This window comes from Tachypleus tridentatus, chromosome 13 (genome assembly GCF_004210375.1).
Source record: "Tachypleus tridentatus isolate NWPU-2018 chromosome 13, ASM421037v1, whole genome shotgun sequence".
NCBI lineage: Eukaryota > Metazoa > Arthropoda > Merostomata > Xiphosura > Limulidae > Tachypleus > Tachypleus tridentatus.
In genome coordinates, this window is record NC_134837.1 from 80,011,356 (window position 1) to 80,038,317 (window position 26,962).

General features: G+C 34.4%; 1 protein-coding gene across 4 annotated transcripts in view; it reads left to right on the top strand.

Annotated features, from left to right (window-relative positions):
- Positions 1–3,517: 3,517 nt before the first annotated feature.
- Positions 3,518–26,962, top strand: part of LOC143240344 (uncharacterized) — a 96,559-nt gene continuing 73,114 nt past the window's right edge. For 3 of the 4 annotated variants that reach the window (XM_076482614.1, XM_076482618.1, XM_076482615.1), the window contains exon 1: positions 3,518–4,629. The gene's annotated coding sequence lies outside the window, so the exon portion shown is untranslated. Of the gene's footprint in view, positions 4,630–25,375; positions 26,046–26,962 lie in introns of those variants that run through there. The other variant, XM_076482616.1, reaches the window with a different exon arrangement.

The window sequence follows — 26,962 nt, forward strand, 5'->3', positions numbered from 1 at the left end:
CGAGATTAATACACACAATTTTTTTTGTCCTTAACTCAAGCCCTCCGCTGGTACAGTGGTAAGTCTACTGATTTACAGCCCTACAATCAGCGGTTCGATTTCTTCTTAGTAGGCACACCAGATAGCCTGATGTGGCTTTTCTGTAAGAAAACCACACTTCTTAACTCCAATACTTTTTGATATACAAACAACAATACAGTTTATAACTACGGTTATTACAAATAGATATTATAAATGTTGGTTTATATACAAGAGTTTTACAAACTATACTAAGTCTTCTATCTGGTCAAGAACTGAATTTTATAAGCGGTCCAGGTTCACAACAAACAAATTTATCCGGAGTTTATGTTATTACACACCGCTTAAGCTAGTGCCCTCTTTTCTTGGCTGGTCTCACATTGCTAAAAAGCTGACTTTTTACCGACGAATTTATTCGTAGGAATACTAACGTACGAAGTTAATTCATTCAAAATGAACGGTTTGAGCGTTCAAAATATATGGATGTTCCTGGCCAAATTCTTTAGTTTTTCGATTAATAAGCGTTAATCACAATTATAGATTCTGAAGCTTATAGTGTATCGACTATGGCTAACCAACAAAATATTCTGTTTTGTCTCTCGGCGCGTCGGTTTATATACTGTAAGGCGAGATTCTCGAATGTTCAACAATATTCGAAGACACACTAGTGTTTTCATAAGCCATATATTGTTGATTCTTGCTCTTGAGAATCTTCCACAAATCTAGAATACAGGCGCTTGCGCAATACACATTTAACAATATGTGTCACATGCATCAAAATGAAACAAACATAGATGTTAAAATAAATGTATAACAATATATTCGTTATATATTGAAAAGTCTTTATCACTTCGTGGACATTAGAAGTGAAACGTTCTTATCTTCTTGTGGACAGCAACAAAATATATATCTCTTGTTGTGTATATTCATGTTTATATAAACAAACTTTAAGGACCACTCTGCAAGCTTCCGAGATGGGAGTCTTGCATATTGTGAAATGCTGTTTCGATCCCTTTCATCAGTGTATCCATCTTCCTTCTAGGCTGATAATATTCGCTCTATTACCCACAATATTCTTGGAAAACTAGTATCCGAGCTTTGCATATCATTACTCAGAAATGTGTCAGAATTTCCAAGACATTAAGCTTTCTTGGCAGCTTTGAATTGTCGATTAGTTGGAAAATCGCTAAAAATAAAGTATATAGGTGCTAAAACTATACATAACGAAAGGGCTCCTATCTTTGTCTACGATGCCAAACCACTATATCATGATAAGCAAATCATTCCTTTAAAACGTTATTAACCTTTCATATACATAGACCTCAGACACATATGGACACACGTATTTATATAAGAGGTTGAGATGTTTGCGTCAAGCTACATAAGAACTATGTGCCCTAATTACACCGACCACCACCCGAATTTTAAAGCGATAGACTAAAGGGAAGGCTGTCAATTAACAAAATCTGTCACAATTAACCTATTTAAATCAAGTAATGAGAGTTCACTATCATTCTTATAACGAAATTACGCACTCAGTTAGTCAGAGAGCAAGTTTTTTGTAATAACAGGACGCGAACCATGGACCCTCAGATTCACAGTGCTACATGCTGTCCTCCAGATCACGATAGGCCATTGTGTATTCACACAGAGACATTTCTTAAAAACAGCGGTATGTTTGCGGACTTACAATGTTGGCCCGGCATAGTCAGGTGGATAAGACCTCGACTCGTAATCTGAGGGTCGCGAGTTCGAACCCCCGTCATACCACAAATGCTCGCCTTTTCAGCCGTGGGTGCGTTATAATGTTACGGTCAATTCCACTATTCGATTGGTAAAAGAGTAGCCCAAGAGTTGGCGGTGGGGGTGATGACTAGCTGTCTTCCCTCTAGTCTTACACTGCTAAATTAGGGACGGCTAGCGCAGATAGCCTTCGTGTAGCTTTGTGCGAAATCCTACATAACTTACTTACATACAATGTTAAAAACCTGTGATTCGATTTTACGTGGTGGGTTAGACCGTAGACGGCGTGTTTGTAACTTTGTGCTAAAACGGATCTTTAAGATATTTGCAACAAAAAAAAGTGCAGGATTCACTTTCTATAATCTGTCGTTAATAGATCAGTTTACTTTGTCTATATTGCTATAATTTATACAGCAAAGTGTATAAACGTAATAAACATTGTTTGAAAATATTATAAAGTATTCAAATTTAAGAATTACGGCTTAATACAAAGCAGATTGAAATTAAATATCTTGTATTATTAACTCTTATGCCAAAAAATGTGTAGGTTTGGATAATTTAAAACAAAATGTAATAAACACAGATATTTTAATAATGGCTTGAACATTTCGTGCTACCTGGGGTCGCGCGTCACCTTGTATTGACGTGCCCGGCTGCGGTTCCCAAGGTCCAACAAGGTTCCATATTTCGTTGAACACACTTTGCTTTTTCAACTGTGGGCATGTTACGTTTTGGTTCAAAATATGAAATAGCACATTTCTTCGGAAAGATGCTATGAACGTATCTGTAAGAAAAAAACAAGTCTAATCGTATTGTCTCTTATGTGTGAATGATATAAACATGTGATATATAACATCGTAAAGAATATCCTATAACCTCGAACTACTGCTTTGGGAAGTTTCCAAATTTTCTCACCCGCTTTTAAACAAGAAAGGCTGATTTAATCAAATTTCAGCGTTAATTTATTTCATTTTCAAAATATTCTGAATATTTAATCACATTATTGTCTATTACCCGCAGATTCTAATGTAGTGTTTAATCAAATACGTGCGCCCATCGAGTACCGTGCGTATGTTGATAATGTCTCGCAATCTCATTCAGTACGAAATAAAACAGTTGTACAGAATTAAATACAACTTTTGATGAATTATTACCATATATACAGGGTTTAAATACCGTGTTTTTGTAAAATTAGGGACATTAGCATAGAAAATTATATTGACGACATGTCACTGTACTGAGTTGTGAAATAAACAAACAAAATTTCCTGTTAAGAAAAAACGCCAATAAACTTTACTTATCATTGTTCTCATTACCACTTTTGTTCATATTTTTTTATTTATTCTGTCGCGTAGCGCTGATGAAGAGACATTCACTGTAAATGCTTACATTTCTACGCACCAATAGCAACACGAATACGTCATATTTAAGCTACTAAGCGTAAACTGGAACTTGATTGTGCCTTCATGAGATTAGGTCATCCTCGCCATTTACTGCTTACTTTAACTGTATTACTACGCTCAACATTGTAGTTTACATTATTGTTACGAGAAGAAAACAAAATTTGATATGGACATTCATTATATCATGTCAATGATTTATAAAAAGACTATAAAAATGTATGACACGTACAGGTATAGTTCTTCAAACAAAATATATTGAGAATATTTCTGCCATTTGGAGTAGGTACGCCAGGCTCGTTCAATGACGTCAGTGATTTTAGTTTACCGATTAATAGCAGAAAGCTGTTATAATACAGTTAGTGTAGTGATAGAGTGGAGGTAAGTAAATTGAATGTATTGTGCCAGTGTGCAACCAAACATTACTTAAAGATTAACACAGTATTGGTGAAAACAGTTCGGGTTTTTAAATAACAATACTATGGTAACATTTTCCCAACAGAAACAGCCATCAGAAACATGTGTTACTATCCGGTCTTCCTTTCGATATAGAAAGCAAACCTTCTACTGATGAAAGTTCCTTCACACTCAACGAAATCGCTGCACAGCTAGTTAGAAAAAATCTGGTTAGAAATGTCACAGTGAAAGTGCATGTGGTGCCTGGCTCATCAATACAACTAGATATAGGAAAGAAAGGGTTAATTAATACTGTTAACAATGTTTGCAAATACAATATTATGCGCACCCATCCCACGATCTTCCATCGATAGTTACTTACCCTATACTACAGTATACTCGTCTCAGAGCCACGTACTTCTGTAAAACCCGTAATGACGGGAGTCGACTGGGGACAGTAGGCAAACAGTCTGGTTTTAGCGCAGTCGTATTTTAGAGTTTGAACCGAAAGGGCGTGAAGTTGAGAGTAGTGAATTATATTCCTTATCATATGATAGAAGCTTACTTTGAGCAACGACAAAAGAAATAGCATACTACCTTTCGAAAGGAAGAAATTCTCTGAGGAATACCTATACATTTGTGTTTTGTTTTTCTCTGTGGATGATCGATATGGCGTTACCTAACTTATACTGTTAGCGCCTTTCTCTATCTTACGTTCATTAGAAACTGGTGTTGTCGATCGGAAAGTTCAGCGAAGGAAGAAGGTTCATGTGACAGAGTGAATAGCCTACGTTAATATAGCTGGTGCTTTTTCAAAACGTTGTGATATGTTAAGAATCGGGCTGTGCATATTATCATGTGAATATTTAGTTGACGTCTGAGTTGCTGTTAGTATTCAAAGGGTGCTTAGGCGATAGATTGTGTAACGTCACGTACGAGCCTTGTTATTCTGATCTCTAGCTTTGTTTATTTGTTAGAAATACGTACGTTAGTATTACCCCAATTAGATTTCGTTGTTTGCAAGCCAATTATAACATTTTTATGTTATACATGACTGCAATGTTCTAAAAAGGTAGGTTTTATCAGAGTATATAAATAATTAAATAGTAATATATTAATAATGAGAAGACATTGGTTTTATTTCTAGAATTAGGCAGTGTGACCTAATTTCTAGAAACAGATTTTGAAATTCGTTTGTAAGACTAATAGTAGTAGCAAGTAAGATACGAACTTACTAACATGGCTGACCTAACATTAACAATTACTAAAGCATAATTTGGTTATTTTCATTGTTTCAACTTTCAAGGTACACGAACAGTATTAATAAATGTTAAAAAGGGACTCGTTTTCTCGTTAATTTTGAAGAATAATACTAATTATTGCCTTTGGAAAAAAAGAAAAATGAAAATGACAATATTTAGTAAATGTGTTACAATTTTATAATTGTCACCGAATAAAGGTATGCCTCAGAGTTGACACGTATTATAATTTGCTTTCTGTAAAAAAGCGGAGTGTTTGTGGAAATTCTTAATTTGCAGAATTTCGCAAAATAATTTCTTTTATAATATCTTAATAAAGTATATTATTATAGTATTTTTTATTATTAAGCTGTTATTGTGTATAAATATGTATGGGGTTATTTATATCTTATAATTTGCTGTTGCAAGTCATCATTGCAAAGAAGTGTTTCAAAAATGATCCAGTTACGAATATTTTGTTACTATTATGAATAAGGGTTTTAGAAAGTATAGAGATGCACTATACTCGATGTCTAATGATAAAACTTTAAAAGACTAAGTCAGTACATACATTTTAGAGAAGTACATGAGGACCTTCTGTAAAATAATAATACTGAGCAAAGCTGGGTGACGTTATTTTTAGATTACCCTTACTACTACCAGTTAAAATAGTTAATGTGAACTGAAACTACTTATTAAAGTTACAGTATGTTCTGTGTACCCAGCGATATTTTCTTTAACGAAATCTGAAAGTTAAACGAAAATTAAATGTTTCTTCAAAAAGATCACGAACGAAAATTAAAATTTAAAAACAGCAACAGTAGTCGGTAAGAATTTAACTCGAATTTTAAGTAATTTTCTCTCAAATTCATAAGTCTCAAATCTTCTTATGATATTTGAAAATGAAGTAAAGGGTCAATGTGAATTTTACCAAGTTTATTATTAGGCATAATAGTCAGCACAGAGTAAACCTTTTTTATCACATACAGTCGTAATAGAAATTAATAACTATAAATAAGTTACTTTTCAAAATTGTTTAATAAGTTGTATATTTCAAGCTTAAATATTTCTCCTGGCCACTGTAATCAGTGTTGTGGTTACGATCTGGAACATAGCTAACTGGAACCTCTAAGTTATCGTTTTTTAAAAGGAAGATACTTAATTACTAAAATTATACTTCTATTACTTTTCATTTAATTTGTATATTGTTCATATTACAAGATGTTAATTACCAAGAGTAATTACTAGTAGTAACACACTTGAAAGAATTACTATACAAACAGGTGATTTTAATTTAAAACTCGGAGCATAGTGTAAAGTAAAATTAACGTCAAACACTCAAAATTGAAACTATTACTAAAAAGCAAAATGAAATAAAAACTAAATTTTATATATATATAAAATAAAACCATGTTAACATTAACCTCGCGAGTTAAATTAGTTAATGGTCAACACTTTTCTGTTTTTACCAGAAACAGATTTGCAAATACCTTCGTTGATTCTCTGTATGATCGTTAGAGTTAACACGTATACTCGTTTTGTTTAGTACTTTTTGTAAAACATTTTGACATTAATTTACACATGTTTATAAGATTAGTGAATATCATATAAAATTAGACTTACTGGGTTTTCTATTTTAGTGAAATAGAAAACAAAAATGTTAATTTTATATGCAATTTTTGCTCTAACTTTTCGACGACGAATTTAAGAAATACATTTAAATTGCAGTAATGCTATTTGTTGAGAAATCTTTGGCTTGCATCTAACTCGCACTAGAAACCCAACACCTCAGTTTTACGAGTGTATAAAACCCCTTTCCCTCCCGTCCACACTTCTCTTGCTTTTCGTATCCAAAAGTAGGGTAGAGAATAAAAATAAACTTATGATATAAGAACTTAATATCAATGGAACCATTTTAAAATCTGTAATTTTTCTAGCACAGATTGAAACTTGTTTTATCTTTTTTTGTTTTTGTCTTTGTTTCAGTGTTTGATGTGACTAATGTCTGATATTTTGATAAACTACATAATTGTGTGATCGAGTTAGCATAATATCCGACGCGTGTTACTGATTTTATGGGGAGGATTTGTGGGAAGTTTTCACTACATTTAATGAAAGCTAATCGTAACACTTGAAAGTAGAATGCAAAGTTCGTTCCCAAAAGTTTGGTGGTATTCGACGGTTCATGTAATCTCTTAAAAACCTTGTATGTGTCACGCCACGCTTGATTTATCAAAATACGATTTTAGTGATGGGGGCCTGAGGGTGTGTGCGTTCCATGAAACGTTTTAACTGTAGTGACTGTTCATTTAATTAATAAGCCTAAAATGAAGAGGTAGTGTGGGATCACCTAGCTTAGAGCCAAGCGCATAAAATTTGTCTTGAAAGTAAAAACAAAAAAATTCCTCGAATTTTAAACTTATAATAGAAAATTGCTTAATTCTAAACGACTTATCAATTTGTACAATAAAAAACAAACCTCTTTAATTAACAAATATTTTCCAGTTTTACTGTATTTACATTTTATACTTTCAGTACATACACTAACAATAGTAGATTATACTTTGTTGCTAAGCAACGTGAAATAAAAGCCATTGTTGGAACGTGGTTACCGAAACGCGCTGGCTTTTCTGTACAATAGAAGTTGTTAATATAAATGATCTTTCACCAATACTTATTCTATGACTACGTCACAGATATATTTCACGAATTATCTTAATTTTGATTGGTTTACAAAGGAATTTACCGAAGTTTGACTGTCACGACTACACTTTCCTTCAGCTTTTTTGGTGAAGATTTCACTAAATTAATTAAGTCAGTTAGCCACGAAATGTGAGGTTAGGATATACTATAAGATGGAATTAATTGCCCAGTCATATTTGATAGGCTGTAGAGTAGTTTATAATAAGTTATTTTTTGTGCTAGAAGTACTGCATGACTTGTTTCTAAAGTTTTGGGTGTTTCATCAGTAGCACTATTGGGACCTTTTTAACTTACGTCTTGTTTTAAAATGGTATTTATGCATTTTTTTAAGGATATAAGCTCGTATCCGAATGATTATTTCAATGATCTAAATTAGGATAAAACAGAGATTTGCTCCCTTAACTCAATATGGTTAATTTTCGGGTGGCTTGGGGAGAAGAGTTAACATTAACCTGAGTTATCGATCACGTGCCATTTTTTGAAATTCTAGATATGCTTGTGTAAAACGTATATTTATTGCACAACATCTGAACTGAAATAACCTGTACCGTGTGTCTCAGCACAGTATGAGACAAGGTAATAGTAAATATGTGATGTACCCGAGTTATGGAAAGGTATTATGTCTTTACGTAAAGGTCACAAAGCAGTGTCAAGGTCTCTTCACGTCACTACTTGGTACTAGTAGTGAAGAGGCCTATAAGCTAAGTGAGTCTATTTTCTTTGTAAACCCTAAAACGCCAGCGTGGGATCTCTGACCTGATATTACTTCGTGTTAATGATTGAACATTTAATTCTGGTATCCTAGGGTTACTTTAGTATACATACGTAGCAAACAAAGTTAGAGCTAGTGCACTGGATAACACGAATATTAAGTGATTCAATCTTTCAGCTGTAACACTATAACTGTTTGTTTGTTTGTTTTTGAATTTCGCACAAAGCTACTCGAGGGCTATCTGTGCTAGCCAACCCTAATTTAGCAGTGTAAGACTAGAGGGAAGGCAGCTAGTCATCACCACCCACCGCCAACTCTTGAGCTACTCTTTTACCAACGAATAGTGGGATTGATCGTAACATTATAACGCTCCCACGGCTGAAAGGGCGAGCATGTTTGGCGCGACGGGGATGCGAACCCGCGACCCTCAGATTACGCCTTAACACGCTTGGCCATGCCGGGCCCACTATAACTGAGCAGTAACTATCGAAAATGAAAAATCCGTTAAAAAAGTCCGTTGAATAACTAAACTGCGCTTAAATTATTAATTAACGTAACTGTGATTCGTTTATGGAGAAATAAATATTTACAGGCTCCATTTGAAATTCTTTTGTCGCGGGTGTAGTTTTAAATCTGTTAACTTCAACGGTGGTTGCACGCTGAAGTAATTGACTTAAGGTAATGACGCGAAATACGTTGAAACTAACCGGCCAGTAAAGAATACAGTTGCCTACGAAACTAACCAAACAAAAAGCGCATGTCTAACAATAGTAGTAGTAGTATAGTTTGGCTGAGTAATGTAAAACTATTTTACAGCAACACTTGCATTGCAGAATCGATTGCAACATTAGATTGTTGCACTAATTTTCTTAACAAGGGTTTTTTTCGTCTTCACGCAATTAACGCGCTCGCTCATATTCCTCTTACTTGCAAAGTGTATCTAACAAACATTTGGATTTAGCCGTATTACATATTGAAGATACAAAACCAATCATATTTTCGTTAAGCCACGCCTTTTACAACGGAAACTTTTTATGATATTGAAAATGTGCCAGCTAAATTTGAATCACTTATAAACATATTTGTATTTCATTGTTAATGTGATATCAATATAAATATGTTGAGTATTTAATACAATCTTTAGATTACATTAGTTTTTGTTAAAAATACTACAACAAATTTACACGTGGTGCGACTCGTACCTTCCCCTTCATGTTCAATTTTGGTAATGTACAAGTAAAGGACAGATAAAAGCCCTACACTATTAAGCATTGTAAAGGGTATAAACGGTTCATTGTGAACCGTTGAGATTTTAAAATAAACTGGTTCTACCTTCTACTGTACACTGAATCGCTTGGCAAACGAGAGCTAAACATGTAGCTTATGCAGTGATGTCGAGAAACCCACTTGTTGAGAAATTTATATGCAAAAAATTTTATATTTATTTTTATATTTTTTATTTATATTTTTATATAATACCGCCCTCTACATTTCGACACTCAGTTACACAACCCCTTTCAAACATGTGGTCAGCTTCCGGTCAGTTACCTCTTTCTTTGTGAACTTGACGATGATTGAAGAAGGTCGAAACGTTGTTCGCTCTTCTATGTAAAATATTTTCTCAACCCAAACGAGCCGTTTTTGCATATAAATGTAGCTTATGCCTTTTTACCCAGTTAAATGAGCCATTCGAATACGGTACTGTTTGTCCATTTTAAAATGTTTTTATCTTGGTTTATTATGCTATATTTGTCGTGGAGTTTGTTTACTTGAAAAGATACTTTTTTCATATAATACGATGGCCCTTCGGTAAAACGAGAATATCATAACATAATGAAGTAGGCTTAACGTCAGTGAAACGATCGTGTAACATTGCTTGAAAAGGAAAGGCTTGTACGCCCGTTATTGTGTGTGAACTTGTAATAAACAGCAGATCTATCTATACCATTAACCAACTGAAATATGGGCCAATCGTACACTTGCAGACAATACTGGTTGTTTGCAAGTGTGGTATTTTAATAATATACAAAGTACACGTCCAGTCATTTTTGTTATTAGATAGATTTAAAACACGTAAAAACGCTACTGCGCAGTAAATATTCTAGGTAAAAGTTTTGCGATAACACTATTTCCACCTGGTTTATCATCTTATCAATCGCTCGCAGCAAGCAGTTTAGGTTGTGACTTATTTTACCGTTGCATTGTGAGGATGAAAATATGCCATGTAGTTAACATGGCATTTATTTAATACCTTAATAAAGGCTGAGAGTTTTATCAAACTACTTTTCGACATGTAAAAATTTAGGTTACAACAGTTGGTAAGCATATGACATTCTGTTAAGTAGATTAGGTTCTTTCCTGATGCTAGCATCAAGTATACTTCCCATGAACAGAAAACATTTCAAAATTACTAAATTAAAATTGATAATAGTTACTCTTCATATATTTGATGTGTTTTACATCATTAAACTGCTTTTCATTCAATCAGTGATATAAACAAGAGCTTACAAACCGCTACAATATCTGTCGGCCTGATGATCCATGATATTAACGGAAAAGCCTTGTCGGCACTGGTCATGGCAGAAATAGTATGGTTGGCTTGTGATAACATATTATTGTTTGTTTATATTCATAACTTCTCAGAATTGCAAATATAGTTTTTTCCCCATTGATTATGTGTTTGTTTGACATGTGCTGGGAATAGTAAAACTTGCTGGTTTGTCAGCTCTGAAAGATAGTTAATTGAAATAAGTAAACGGTTGGTGTTATAAATAATAATAATAAATGTTATTAATCCGTACCTTAATTTTGATTTGTAAATGACTTAAAAATTGATAACAATTACACTTTACTTGCTTTGTAAAGCCTACCTAGCCCAAGACCGCTGCTCTATCGTATACCAATTTATTTGATGATTTTTTGGTATTGTACGAAAAACCCTGTCGATACTGAATATGGCAGATTTCTGTTTTTACTCTACTTTCTTAGACTTGTTTGCTGAAAGGGAGTATTCATACAATTTTTACGACTTGCATCTTGGATTTACTGTATTACAGTAGAATTCAACCTGTCGTTACTTTGTGTAATAATGGTGATGCCACATTACAGAATACAGATCATTATTACGTTAAGGAGTAGTAGTTGTGGAACTACTGTTACAATAGAATACAAGCTATTGTTTTTTATGTTGCATCACTTGTATATGTTTTATTTGATAATTCTCGTCCGTATTAAGTGTGTGTAGTTATTTATGAAACATTAATAACTTTTTGAACTATGATAAAGAAACTTAAGGATTTTGTGTACTAGATTTGTAAAGATTTATTAAAATCGGATTTAATACGTTTTGTGTACAATACGTAATGAAATAAGGCATTCTAACTCTATTGTTATGTGAATTATATTGAAAGAAATGCATGAAGACAGAAAATTTGTATATATTTTGTGTGTGTGTATTCGTCCGAGCCTACGTTCAAAGCTAAACGATTTCAGTATGGATATTACATCTTGATAACTGAAGTAAAACCTTCAGAATGGTATGTGAAATTATCACCTAATACGTTATTGAACTTCCTTCATCATAAAGAATATAAAATGTCGAATATGTATGCTAAACATTTAAAAGCAGTGGTACTGACTGTTATATTTCTCGAAATATTAGGCCCAGTATGGCCAGGTGGTTGAGGCGTTCGACTCGTAATCTGAGGGTCGCAGGTTCGAATCTCCGTCATACCAAACATGCTCGCCATTTCAGCTGTGGGGGCGTTATGTGACGGTCAATCCCACTATTCGTTGGTAAAAGAGTAGCTCAAGAGTTGGCGATGAGTGGTGTAGACTAGCTGCCTTCCTTCTAGTCTTACACTGCTGAATTAAGGACGGCTAGCACAGATAGCCCTCGTGTAGCTTTGCGCGAAATTCAAAACAAACCCGAAATATTAACCCATTGGCGTTTAACTTTTTGTACCAAATTCCTTGGATTCCATGTCCATTCGCTACAGTGTCTAAAATATACAAATCACATAAATAGTAACAAAATTGCTGTAGAGCAGGGACGACCCAGTGATCCATCGAATTGACGGTTGAACAAGCTACTATATGGATTTTGTCTGGTATAATAGTGAACAATGTTAAATAAAAGTATAAGTTGAGTATAACGACGTGAGATTATAAAATGTATCCTAGGTTTTGGAGGTGACTATGGAAGTAAGACCCACATTGCAGTGAGGATACACCGTCTATCAGTCTTAACCTCCAATTCGCTAGTCTTACATGAGAAAATTAGAAATTAGAAGAGCGAGATGTGGGTGCTCAAGCCCACAACGTCCCACATCTATATCACCCTTTACTGCCTGCAGGTAGTTGTGGCAAGGTGACTGATCTCCCAAATACAAATAAGAATAAGATAAACATAAAAAGATGAAAAATAAAAACTAACTAAATAAAATGAATACAAAATGAAAATAAGGTACTTCCATTCTGATTAGATTAATATATTAACGTGTAAGATAAGTAGATGAAACAAGCTCGTCCTGTATTAGTGGGGGCAGTCGAGCAGGGTAAACAGGTGCGATCCATATTCGCAAAGATTTCGAGGCCTTCTTTCCAGCTGTAATAACATAAGCACAGACGTGTAATACTAATGTTTTTCTAGCACCTGAAGACAACAGATGGAGTTCCGCTGACGTGAGTGGGCAATTTAAAAGCGTTTTCAACATTCTATTTCCTTGTTCCCCAGCCCCTGACGTTCAACCGAAGTGACAGGTAACCCCTTCCCAAAAGACAGAGCAGCAGAAGATATTTTGCATAGTGCCTCAAATGAATAATTATTTTCGCAGCCTTTCTTCTTTTTTCTTTAAACATTGTTTAAGTCAAAGCCTAGGAATGCGTGTAATAAAATAATAAGTTAAACACTAATTTTAAAATCTCTGTGACACTTTCCCATTATTTATTCGTTTTTTTTTAAATTGCTATGATATTTTATTAATGATATAAATACCTTTTATATATTTTCATCTTATTTTATTTTATTTCACCAAATGACTCTGCAAAAGAAAAAAAAAAAGTATGCTCTTTCTTCTGTTAAACAGTTAATCTACAAGGTGGCGCGGCATGGCCATGGTAGTTATGGTGCTTTAGTCGCATTTAGAGGGTTGCGCGTTCGAATCCCTATCCCACCAAACATGCTTGTCCTTTCATCCGTGGGGCGTTATAATATTGTAGTCAGTCCCATCATTCGTTGGTAAAACGGTAGCCCAAACTTAATCTTGTCAGTATGCCGAACGATACTGAAATGATCAATCTAGTTACACTACAACTGGTATAGACGTGGGGTAAATTTATTGCAGTAAAAATTGTACACTTACACCTATTCTTAGGTATTTCTAGTTTGTTTCTAGTGATTTTTATTTCCAATAATGATTATAGTACTGTTAGCCACTCTTGTTTTGAAACGGATAACGTGGTTTAAATTTGTAGTACCTACATGCACATTAATACTAACAGTATTAACTTTGTATCTGGTATTAGTGTCGGTTATTTAATTTTTCCAGCGCATATTGGTGTATACATATGTTTATGCTCGTGATAAACGGCTTCTAACACCAACGGACACTCAACGTTTCGATTCACAGATTCTTCAGTGTCTAATTAGAGAAAAATAAATTTATGGGTGATAAAGTCTTTTATTACCAATACTGGCAGTGTTGGTTTTTTTTAGAAACTGGTTATCATAAAGAATGTGTGGTAGTTGTGTTATGCAGCTTCCGGAGATTTATTCTATGTATGTCAATATAATTTTATTATTAGCTGTTCATAAAGTTCAAATATCCCCCCCTTAAAAAAGGTTACTAAAACTCATCCAGTAGGCCTAAGCTTCGCCTTGACATAGTTAAATTCCCGTACATATATAGCCAGCCTTTCTCCATGTTGATATGCAAGACTGACAGACGTAGTAACGACGTTGTTTTCATATTCGTTTGTAAGCGACCACATTGCATCCAAAATTGGGTTTCCTCCGGATGCAGTACTCAAAACAGTAGGTAAGATAACTATTTTCTCAGATATGCATTGCAGAGAGTTGTTTTAGTTGATGTACACAACCATAAATGTAAATGAATATTCACGTCCTTAATATCAATAACTTACTTGCATAGTCTATATAATATACACCCTTGTGGAAATTAATTGAAACAAGACGGAAAATTACGATTTTTTCAATTTTTTGCATTTTTTTATGAGAATTCAAAAATTACTCACAAATTAATACATGATATGACCGCCTTTATTTTTCAGAAGATCATTAATCCGCTTTGGCATCGATTCCACGAGTTGACTGCACTCTTTACTAATTTTTGGATCGCGGTACCATACTTCAATTATGGCCTCAATTAGCTTATCTTTTGTAGTACAGTCTTTTCCACAAAGTCTTTCTTTACAAATCGCCCAAAGATTTTCAATATGATATAAGTCTGGAGAGTTTCCAGGCCAGTCCAGCACCTTTATTCGAGTTGTAGTCATAAAATTCTTCATAAGTTTCGATGTGTGGCACGGAGCCAGATCTTGCTGAAAAATGCCAGATCCATTTGGAAATCTTTTTTAATTCTGGAACGACTCTTCTCTGCAAAACTTCGATGTACTGTGATTCTCGCATCATACCTTCTATGATATGTAAGCCTCCGACGCCATAGTAGCTGAAAAAGCCCCAAAACATCTTCAAGGGACGTTTTACCAACTGATTGATGTGAGATTCTCAAAGTTTCTCACCTGGAGATCTGCGAACATGCAAACTTCTTTGACCCTGTACGAAGAAATGAGTCTCGTCACTGAATAACACCTTCCTCTATTGTTTTTGCGTCCAGTTCTTGTATTTCAGACCCCATTGATACCGTTTTTTCTTTATTGAGTTGGTAAGAAGTTGTTTTTTGACTGGTTTCCTTGCCCTTCTAACGCAATTTCGAATGACGTAATATTTCTCGAAATTTCGTCATATATCCCAAAAATAGATCGACCGTATTGCAAATCACAGCTGATGACGCCGTCTGTGTGAAAAAATGACTATTAAAGGAAGTTAGCGGGTCCAGTGAGCCTACACCGGCCGCCATGCTGAAAGTATTGTAAAATGACCATTTGTTTCAATTAATTTGCAGAAGGGTGTACATATTTGTTACGAAAAGAGAGAGCCTTTACCCTAGCTTTCTTGCCGTTGTTTTATGTAAAATTCTGAGGAAAAAAAGTAAAATTCGAACCTTCATCAACGTATTTCTTGAAAATATATTTGTACAAGTTTGCACTTGCACTATTGCTCAATAGTAATCCAGATTTTGCGTCAAACCCGTAATAACTTTGGTGTATGCACAGTGGAACTGCATTAAAAAAAATTCTGTAAAATTTCGTTGTTCACTTTTACAGTTGTACAGTTTTTTACAGTCTTACACAGCAACATAGAGAAAGGTACAGGAATTTAACTAAAATCTGTCAACGTGAAGCTTAGGCCTAGTGGATGAGTTTTATTAACTTTTTTTTTGGTGGTATATTTGAACTTGAAGATTGATGGGCGAGTTTTAAGTGCAGATTTGAATGGGATGTTGTTAACATTATTGATTGTATTATAAAAATTACTGTAATACTTTAAAAAACAGCCGTATATTAAGTCTTTAAGTTTTTTATAGGCAGTGGATATATACATAGTTATTGTTACCGATCTGTCGAACGAGTGAACTATATCATTGAAGCTGAAGATAACCTCTAAGAATACAAAACGTTGTTAAAATGGACTTGGCTAAAATGTTTTCTCCTTTCACATATGGCCCGGTATGGCTAGGTGATTAAGGCATTCGACTGGTAATCCGAGGGTCGCGGGTTCGAATTCCAGTCGCACCAAACATGCTCGCCCTTTCAGCCGTAGTGACGTGAGTGATAATATGATGGTAAATCCCATAATTCGTTGGTTAAAGAGTAGCCCAAGAGTTGGCGGTGGGTGGTGACGAGTAGCTGCCTTCCCTCTAGTCTCGCACTGCTAAATTCGGGACGGCTTGCGTAGATAGCCCTCGAGTAGCTTTGCGCGTAATTAAAAAAACCAAACCGCCGTATGGGTACTTCGGTACTTCAGGCAGCACGTGTTCGGGTTTAACGACTTAATACATGTATCGAGTTGTACAGTTTTTTAATTTTATATATTATAATCGTACTTTTATTATATAGAATGTTTTGCATTTTTAGTTTAATATATGTATTTAGGACTAACGTAAATCTCCAATGCTGGCTGAACCTCGTCGTATATTATTTGGATTACGGCCGAAAATACGGCTAAGAACGAAGATATCCACTTATACGCACGTTAATCTTCATAAGTAGTATGTAAGAAAAGCCATTACTAGCACGATTTTTAGTTTCGCCTTGAGTATGTAGCTTTCTCTGATCTAAAGTTAATATTAAACACAGTTATATTTTAGCTATTATGGTATAGCTACTTGTAGAAGTGTATTTACCTATTTATGTTTGTAGCTCGTTGATACGTTTGTTTTTTACCCGAAATAGAAAGCTGGAAAAAATTCACATTTGAAGAAAAGGTGTACCGCATTTTCAAAGTACGAGTTTTTAGTTAAAAAGTGGATAAGCCAGATATCCCGCGCCATATTATGGTAACGTATTCGCTGTGCAGTGTGTAATACAATACAGTATGGTGTATTAAGAACATTATAGTATGCAATACTTACGAAAAAGAAAACAAGTATACTATTACATGCTAACTTTATTAAAAATAAAATAAATTGTAATAGTTCGTAATATGTAAAAGGAAATAAACCTTAACATTACATAGGTTAGTCTTCTTAAGACTAAAAGATAAAGAAAACAAAACAAAAAAATCTGTTTAGTTCCTGGTACATTAGTCTTGTGCATGTGATCGCCTAGTTATAGCATTGCTGTTTCTGTAGCGTTCTTAAAGGGAAACTGTTGTAAATATAGGAATGCTTGAAACCCTCAGCGGTGGTCTGTCCAACACTGTTTGTGCGTGTGTTCGAGCGTGCGTATGCGCACGGAGGAATTAGTCAGTCCTCGTTTCTATCCCCGTCTGATCTCAGTTTAGTTTGAGTATAGTTTGTTACTAGATGCGGGATAAGTAAAAACAGTAGGTACACATAAACAGGTATGTGGAAGACAACAACGTGTTACAGTTAGACAAAATGTCAGTATTGAATGGAAACATTACTGGTATTGTAGTTTTAAAATATAACTTTTTTTTTTTCTCTGGAATCGACAAATTGTCATCTTTTCTGGCTTTAAAGTTGAGCTTATGTGTCCAATTTTATTTTTTTAATTTATGGATTATTAATAAGAAAAGCTTTTTCATTTTCTGTACTGTGTGTTCCTACATAGAAGTGAAGCGATGCCAAATGTGGGAACATATATAAATAAAAACGGTCACTTTACGTTGATGGTGGTTATAATCGCCAGCCAGTTCCCACGTTTATAAAGTAAAACGGTTGTATAAACTCTAATTTGACCAGTTTCCGCCAGGTGCAAGAATATTTATTATTCACATTGTCGTTTAACTGATGCTGTAGTTCTTGGTGTGAAACATCAGAATTTACCGTATTTCACACTCCGTGTAAAATTCGAATGTACGGAGTTTCAATATTTACGTCACTTAATAAAAACAAATCATGTACTTCTATTCTTGATATAGCTCGTCTAATATGTGTTGTTGCTTTTAATTGGTGGATAAGTCGTCCAACAGTATTCTATAACAAATGAATTGCAGCTTCTAAACAGACCATCTTCCGAATTTCAAGTTTTAAAAGTATGTCATGTGTTAACAGTAAAGGGTCTTTCCTTTTTTGAGGTCAGAGTTGCAAACATAACGCGGTTCTAAACGCATGTAAAATGGACTTTCTACTGTGCGTGGAGACGGACATTTATTACACGTAGTTGTAAAATCGCAATTAAGAGACACGCTACATTCCCCTTTTTGGAGTTTTAAAGATTCCAAGTAGTACTTGAAGAATATGAATGTGCTTTAGATGTCATGATGTTATAAGTTGCTAGCATCAACAGTCTTTTGTTATTTAGAAAGAAATCAAGTAATGACGTAAATAGGCTGGGTGTGGTCTCGTGGTTTAGGTACTGGCCCATGAATTTGAGTGTCCAGGTTTTGTGTCCCGTACTTTGAGACTGTGGATGTGTTTTAAGAATGAAGGTGAAATCCCACTATTCATTCAGAGAAAGCCAAGCTTTGAGGGTGGGTGTTGTTAATTAGCTGCCTTCCCTCTAGTGTGTGATTTCAAGATTGGTTTCGACTAGCGTGGAAAACCCCTTGTTTAACTTGCGCGAACATTAGAAACAAGGAAATAAAGGAGGTAATATTAGGAGGTAAATGTTCTAATGTTATAATATGGAATTACCGGACATTACCTCCCCCCCTGTTTTGTTTTCTGGACATATTACTTACCTTTATTTCACAACTCAATTTTCTTAATATCTTGGTAAGATTAAACAGTGTTGTTTTGTACCGGTTGCTACAGCCGTTTTGGCATATCGTACTGGTGATGTGTGACGCATAGAAATTGCGTGGACGTTTAGATATGACGTGACGTCTCGAATTTTCCTGACACTCGAGCAAGAAATAATTGTAAGGATATAAAACACTAGAGTCGTTGATGAGTTTGTTATTTAGTGAGTATAAAACTGTGTAGGAAATTACACGTAGTGGTTGTTGAAAGAGGTAAAAAGAAAGTGTGTTGTAGGTCAAACCACTAAGGAGTTAACTATATATTTAATTAGTTTCTTATAACTTAAAAAAACAAACCGAAAAAAAAACGCTGCACTAATTGAAAATTACCCAGAATACACTATAACCCGATATTATAGTTTTTACCCTGGGATCTTTCCAATTAGTGCAGCGTTGTTTGTTTAATTTTTTGGCTTGGTTTTTTAAGTTGTAACAAATATAATTAGTCGGAGGTTTCGAGTTGTTGTTTTTAATGCAGTTCTTCCTTGTGATTTTGTTTACTTTTATCACAATGTATTAATTTTCGCTTATAAATAAGTGTGTAAACATACATACATACATACATACTGTTGTGGATGCAACGTTTCGGGAAATGCTCTTCTTCAGTGTGTGATATTTGAAAAAGGGCGTTGCTCGAAACGTTGTCCACAACAGTAAATTTATTGATATATATTTCTAGTTACTCTGGTGGTTTGACCTAATATATTTATTGTAAGCCTATCAGTGAACCAGTTTAGTGCCCGTGCCATAAACACTCGAAGAAATGTATCAAGTAAATAGCTGCTTAGTTTTAAATGTGAGTTAGGCCTATCGCTCGGCAAATAATAAAAGTTTCAGTTGAAGAAACGAAACTATTTCTCTTCATTAAGTACATTATACTTCCAATTATTATAACCGAATAATAACAAAAAGAACCCGCCAATGATGAAAATCGTTACAACAATGGTACCATTAAGTAGAACGTTATTTCGTAGTAATTAAAAACATCACCACAACTTATGCATAGAGACAGTAATAGTTCAAATGTATGATTTTTTTAAACTGTTTATTCAACGCAGAAAAAATTACATTGTGAAATTTTGTGCATTCTGTGTTTATAAAATTCTGGTTTCAAATACCATTTCATGGATACTTCGTGAATATTATATTTTTCAGCTTCTAGGGAAAGGATGAATTGTGTAGGTCAGTGGTTCCCAACCAGGCGTGCGAGATAGAGTTCCAGGGGGTGCGAGATAACATTTGTTTTGGCTACCTTCACCTTTATTCTTAAATAAATAATTACTGTGAGGGGTGCGAGAAGATATTAATTTTTTTTAGGGGTGCGGGGCATAAAAAAGGTTGGGAACCACTGATGTAGGTACTTCGATCCAGTGAACTGAACTGCTTGACGTAGTATGTAATAATATTTTTTTCTTATCTGATTTGATACTTCAGGGATCAGGCTTATGAAAATAAAGGGTATTGTTAACTAACAAGTTTTATATCGCATTTTCACGTATTATATGTAAATGAAACTGCCGCATTTTTTGCAGTTTTTAAGAATAAGAATTACGTTAAACAAGTGCAGTGTATCACAAGTACTGCTCCACGTTATCTAATTACCTTTCAACTGTTGGTAATGCGTTGTCGCATCGTATACCGTACTTGTTTTATGAATCTCAGTTTATGTGTTAGATGTCTTAACTAAGGAAACGTTTGTATATATGTGGGAGTCGCACGAACTGCCGACTAAATACTGCAGGTTTTATATTAGTTATAAAACACAAGGGCTTGCTTATACCTTAAGTTAAAAATGGTATAAAACGCAGTTGTGTTTAGAATGTTTGTTTTCAATTTCGCGCAAAGGTACAAGATGGCTATCTGCGCTGTTAAGAATGAATATATTTAAATTTTCACTATTACGTTTGTCAATTTTCTCAATACAACAACAATAACAAACAAACAAAAAACATGCTTACCTTAATATGAGGAATTGTAGCGTGGGAAGATAATTTTTTTATGAATTGCATGTAGGTCGGAAATGATTGAAATTAGAGTTTTGATTACATAAATATACGCAGTCGATTAGTTCGATAAGAAGAAATGGATGTAAAACATCTTAATGAACACATTTGTGAGAGTTTAGAATATTTGAACAAAAATATAAAACGTGTGATAGATGTGAGAGATGATATGACAATTTTATATTCACTAGAGGGCAGCGGCGTAGCCAGGCACATTTTTTCAGAGGGTTGGGTGCAGCTGGTTAGACTTGAAGCGAAAGGAAACTTAAAAAAGAATTCTTCCCTCATTTATTTTTTTTTTGGGGAGTATAAAGATTGGTACCGCCTCACCACTGCTACTTGTATGTCGTATATTTCTCAAATTACTGATTTATTTACATACCAATCACTGTCGATGAAGCTTATATATAGTACACCGTATTGAGTAGCATATTTTTGTCTGTTATAAACATTCAGTGTGTAAACAACCGATAAATTATTTATACGAAATCACTCATTTTTATATAAAATTCTCAGGGAATTCCAGCGGTGGATTAACCAAATTATTGAAAAATATTTTGTGTACAATTTCTGTGCAACGTATGTGTTATTGCAAACCCTGTTATTCATAAAGTCATCCAACCAAAAGCAGTTTGTTAATTAATTAATTTGTGGTTTTCCGTAGCGCAAAGCAACACAATGAGCTATCTGCATTCTGTCCCACCAGTGAGAAATGATCCCACACTTAATTAAACCTTGTAAGTTCGGTATATTTATCGCTGATCCACGAAGGGGACTGATTAGAAAAAAACTTTCACAAGTCGATGGACCCATGTGATCCATTGGTATTTCTATGGTTAATCATATACATGTTATACCTTTTTATACTGACCTCCGACCCAACGTGGACGAGAGTTTTCCTGTTTTGTTATTAATGTAGGTTTTGTGTATTTGGAGAAATGAAACGGGCGAATTATTTCAGATTGATCTCTTCTAATGGATTCGATAAATTGTTCACGTAATGTCACTTATAAGTAACAGCAAAACAGAGTATTTAATCATATTAACAAAACTGAAGAAATAGAGAATTATTAGATAAAACAGTTTGTTTCTTTCGTAACAAATAACGATTCGTCACAAAAAATAAGTGAGTATGCAAATAGGACCTGTTTGTATGTAAACTTACACTACAGTTGGCCAGTGTGTGTGTGTATATATATATATATATATATATATATATAATGATTCATTATGAACGTTACACGTATATTGATTAGTACAGCTATTGACTTGTAATAGAACATTTCAAAGTTACAGAAAGTTCTGTTGAAAATTCGATATTTGGCTTTCATTCTGTTATATAACGTAAATTCGGCGTGTTTAAGCAGTTGTAACGGTGTTTACTTGGTACGGAAGTAAAACTTCTGTACAGTTAATAGTAAACGGCATATACACTACAGTAATTAATAGAAGCGTATGTTGCAAAAACCCACGCGTATCTCTACAAACATAGCCGTTCTTAATAACTAAAACTAGATTATATTCTGTTTGAACCTAAGTACGTCGAGTTAGTTCATGATGCCAAGTTCTGAGTGTAAGTTTATAACAATGTAACGCCGTGCGATAACCATGATGTAACACTATCGGGCAGTAAAATAGGCGTTGATATATCATCTGGTTTAAATAACGTAGTTATCGCGTTAGTTCTCGCCAGTGGTTCGCGAGTCTGCCCGTATCTACGACACACAAACTGACCTCGATTCATTTTTCGTGTGTCAGATGAATTAAACGGATAAATTAGTACATTTATTTTCTTAAACTTTCTCTTAGAAATTCAAGGTTCTAGTTAGTCAAAGAATATTAACTATATATTATATAATATTTTCTGAGTCGATGTGATATTATTATACATAGTGTTTCTTGTTGCATTCTAGTAAATGATCTTATGCTATGTCCGCGTGGAGTATGACTTTTGTAGCCTCAACACTTACCCACAGTCTGACAGACTTGCGAGTTGGCAAGATGCCAAAATTTGGGACTTGACCTTCTTGTTGTTTTAATCTTGCTGCATGGTAGGCTTAGTAGACTTTGAACTTCCGAGACTGTACTGTAAGTACGTCCTTCGCCCATAACCAAACACCATGAACGCATTACTTGTGGACTTTTAACTTAAGCTATCTGCTGAAATAGGACCTTGTTGTATTTCTTTGATACATCTTGATGTCTACCGAAGCGGACCCCGAAGTTTCAAAGAATAGCAGTAATTGAAAAAAGGAAAACCTAAACTTTTAGGAATGCTACTTATAACTATTTATATTATGAGAAATGTTATACAGCATGAATATATTCGCATATATATATAAAAGTTTGTTTTGCTTTGTGTTTTTGATATCTTGACCTATTTTTGTCTCTTTAGAAACAAAACGTGTTGGAAGGAAAAAGTAAGGTTAAAATGTCAATTGTTCACTACGTAATCTCAAAATATGCAGTAGTTAATAAAATTCACAAACTTTGTTCACATGTATTGTTTTTATGTAGTTTAAATGTATTTCAGAAAGTGTAAGTAGTTAATTTTTCATGATTTCAGTTGGGTTAAGCCAATAATATAAGTAATGTTATTTGACTCCTGCAAGGGTTCGACTCGTCATCTGAGGGTCGCGAGTTCGAATCCTCGTAGCACCAAACATGCTCGCCCCTTTCAGCCGTGGGGGTGTTATAATGTGATGGTCAATTCCATAATTCGATGGTAAAAGAGTAGCCCAATAGTTGGCGGTGGGTGGTGACGACTAGCTTCCTTCCTTCTAGTCTTACACTGCTTAATTAGGGACGGCTAGCGCAGATAGCCCTCGTATAGCTTTGCGCGAAAATTAAAACAAATGCTAGTATTGAGTTAAACACCCGAGAATAAACTAGTTCTCCCTGTCTAATTTTACCGGTTTTTTTTTTCTGAGTATCAGTGTTAATTGATTATTATTTTTTGGTGTTATTTTTATTATTTTTAAGCCGTTGAAAAACACCCAAAACTATTAAAGTAAAATATTTAGCACTTTTTTCAGTTGCTCTTGAGGAAATTTTTCTCTGTTTATGACTTGACAAAATTGTAAGAATAATAATAATAATTTTGTTTCACAAACATTTATTCAAGTATCGGGTAATTTCTGTATTTAAATAAAATATTTTCAGTTGAAATACACATGCATTTTCAAATAACAAATAACGAGAACTGATTAGACATGTTTCAAATTTTCACATAAATATTTTAATCCTTTCTCCTGTGGCGCTCGCTCATAATGACAAGGCAGTATATCTGTGGACCACTAGAAAATACGTTTCGTTACTTGTGGAGGCTGAGCACAGATAGCCCATTCTGTAGTTTTGTGCTTCATTACAAATAAACAAGTTTTCCTGTGGCATGTATTTGGAAGTAAATACTTTTTTAAGATTTTAAGCTGCCAAACGTTAACCTTAATAAGAATAGTGTTATTTCTTCTTTTTTAACCAATTTTTAGACTTAATTTTCAGACATTCAGTCATATAAGTGTTATGTAAGTGTTATCTTGTTATTTTTTAATTTTGTATCATAATTTTAGCCGTTAGAATTCTTGTAGTATTAAGCCTAGAAGTGAAACGAGAATAAGCTTACGATAGGCACCTTTTTAATAATTCCTTTAGAATGTTTGTCTAAATAAGTAGTTAGAATAAATTTGACAGTTTAAAAGTAATTTAGTTTTTCAGTAAGAATGTGTGGTCAGTATAAGTTAGCCAGCTTTTTAGTAAAGCATGGAAAGACCTGGTGGTTGTTGGCGCAGCAATAGATTCGCAGTCTGGGGTTCAAATTTTGTCACTGAACATGCATGCCCTTTCAACCGTGGGGGCGTTATAACATTCAGATCAATTCCACGTTTCGCTGCCATAAGAGTAGCCCAAAAGTTTGTGGTAGGTAGTGGTAACTAACTAGCTGCTTTCCCTCTTTCACTTCAGAATTATGGGACGACTAGCGAAGATAGCCCTCGATAGCTTTACGCGAAATTCGGTATGAATGCTTTTCCTGAGGGAGTGGTTACCTTATCGAGTTAGAGTACTTAACTGTTAGATTTGTGAACTGTTTAAGATGAGTAAACGTGTTTTGATGTGCAATGAATAGTAAGACTTAATTTTCCTTATTAAGTTGTAATATTTACAAGTAAGTAACAGTTTAATTATTTGCATATCCTCATGGCGTCAAGAGGCCTTAGTTCATATATCACATATGAACTATTTGTCAGTCTTGCAAGAATCCCGTTGAAAAGCTCTGTGTATATATTACATTGTGAATGAATAATTATAAGATTTATTGACGAAATTTTTAATGTCTGTTTTCAAATAAATTGATCCCAAACTTGCTTAATTAGCGAGGGAACTTGGCTGTTCTGATGCACTCTAAAAATATTGAACTTCCTTGTGGTGTTAAGATTTACGTCTACGAACAAAACAACAACAACAACAAATTATATCCGATTACTACATCCAACGTGATTGCGTCACAACTCCGAACTGTTGAAATTTACAACTGTCTATTTATGATATTTGGTTTGTTTACACTTGGGTGGATACACAATCTGTATTACTTGTAGGTTAGAGAACAGTATTTCCCATAACATCGTAGGCTACATATGGTGCTATGAACGTGATTATAACCTGTGTACTCTTAGTTTTGGTGTTAGGTGTAACAAACATGTTTGAACGTTCTGGAAGATGGGTAGTGAACCCGAGTATTCATTTTTCGCATCCTATTGTACAGAAAATGCACTCTATATTTTAGGACATTGAGTGCTCCATAAGAATGAAGGTCAGATTTGGGTATTCGATCAGATAAGAATATCCGAAGAGTCCGGGGTTATTGTTGACTTGCCAGTTGCCTTCCTTCTAGTCTCTTAGTTCAGAATTAGGGATGGCTATGCAAAGGTGCTTAGTGTGTGGCTTTTTGTGAAAAATGTGTTAAAAACATACAGATGATTTCACGTTCATTGAACTAAATAATCAACAAATATAATTATTTTTACAGTATGCAAGATCCTACTTCAGTAATTGAACCGTTTCGATCCATAGTGTTGGTTTATCATTAAATCAAAGTCGCATATCAGTTCGGATTAGCGCACGATGAGTCTCGTTTGAGGGGTTTACATTTGGTTTAAGAATGGAGTCCAAACCGCCAAGTTTCAACCATCGTTGTATATTCTTCGTTGTTTTGAGTAATTAGGGTTATTGATGTGCTTTTCTTCCGATGTTACTGAGGTTAAATGATCCCTTGGAGAACAAGAGAAGCTGGTTGGTTCGTCAAGTGCTTGTGAATGATAGTTAATTCAGGTGAAGTAAAATAACCGTTGTATTATTAATTTTAACCACAGATCTGACTTGTAAATGGGTTAGATAGAATTGGTAATAATTACAATTCACTTGTTAATTTTTATCATGAAAATAAGTAATGTATATAGTGTTTAGGCCTAGATCACTGCTGTGGAAGTTGCACCTCGGGCAGTCCGATGAACCCTAGTTTTTTAACTGGATATAACGGTTGTAGTGTGGTTGCCATGTTATACTTTCCTTTGCTTTCACTCGTGGGTTCTTAGAATTACAGTAAAGCTCGCGCAGCCAGCGGAAGTCTTCTTAGTACGTATTGGAGCACATGCGCACATGGAGCTTTTGTTAGGTGGTAATTTCTGACATAACCTATGTAGGTTAAATACATTATTTTTGGCATAACTTTTTCACATCACTGGCTTTTCGGAACGTCAGACAGACTCTTAACAGCTTTGATTCTGTATTATCATTGCTTCTCAAACAAACTTTTCATGGATACTACGTTTTTGTACTGTGACTACGTCGAGATGATGAGTAACATGGCTCGTGAGATAACTGGTTTTAGTGTATATAATGCCGTTAGACCTTCTGTTTAATCTAAACTTTGATTGTAAAATTGTACCCAAAAGGTTTTTTTTTAGAACTACAAACTTAAAAAAAATATTTAATAAATTATATTATTTTGTTGTAATGTATTTGCCTTTTCAGTAGTTTTGTTGACTTTTTTTATGACAAGTTTTGCACAAAACAGAAGGTGTGTGAGATCTAGTGCAGTAGAAATTTCTGTCTAATATAGCTCGTTCGTCCGTCCGTCCTTCCTAGCATGTGTACATCTCAAGATTTGCTGTTTAATGTATATATAATAGCTTCATGCAACTTGAAGTGAATGTGTAAGTGTAAACTTTGGGTTTGGTTTGTTTTGA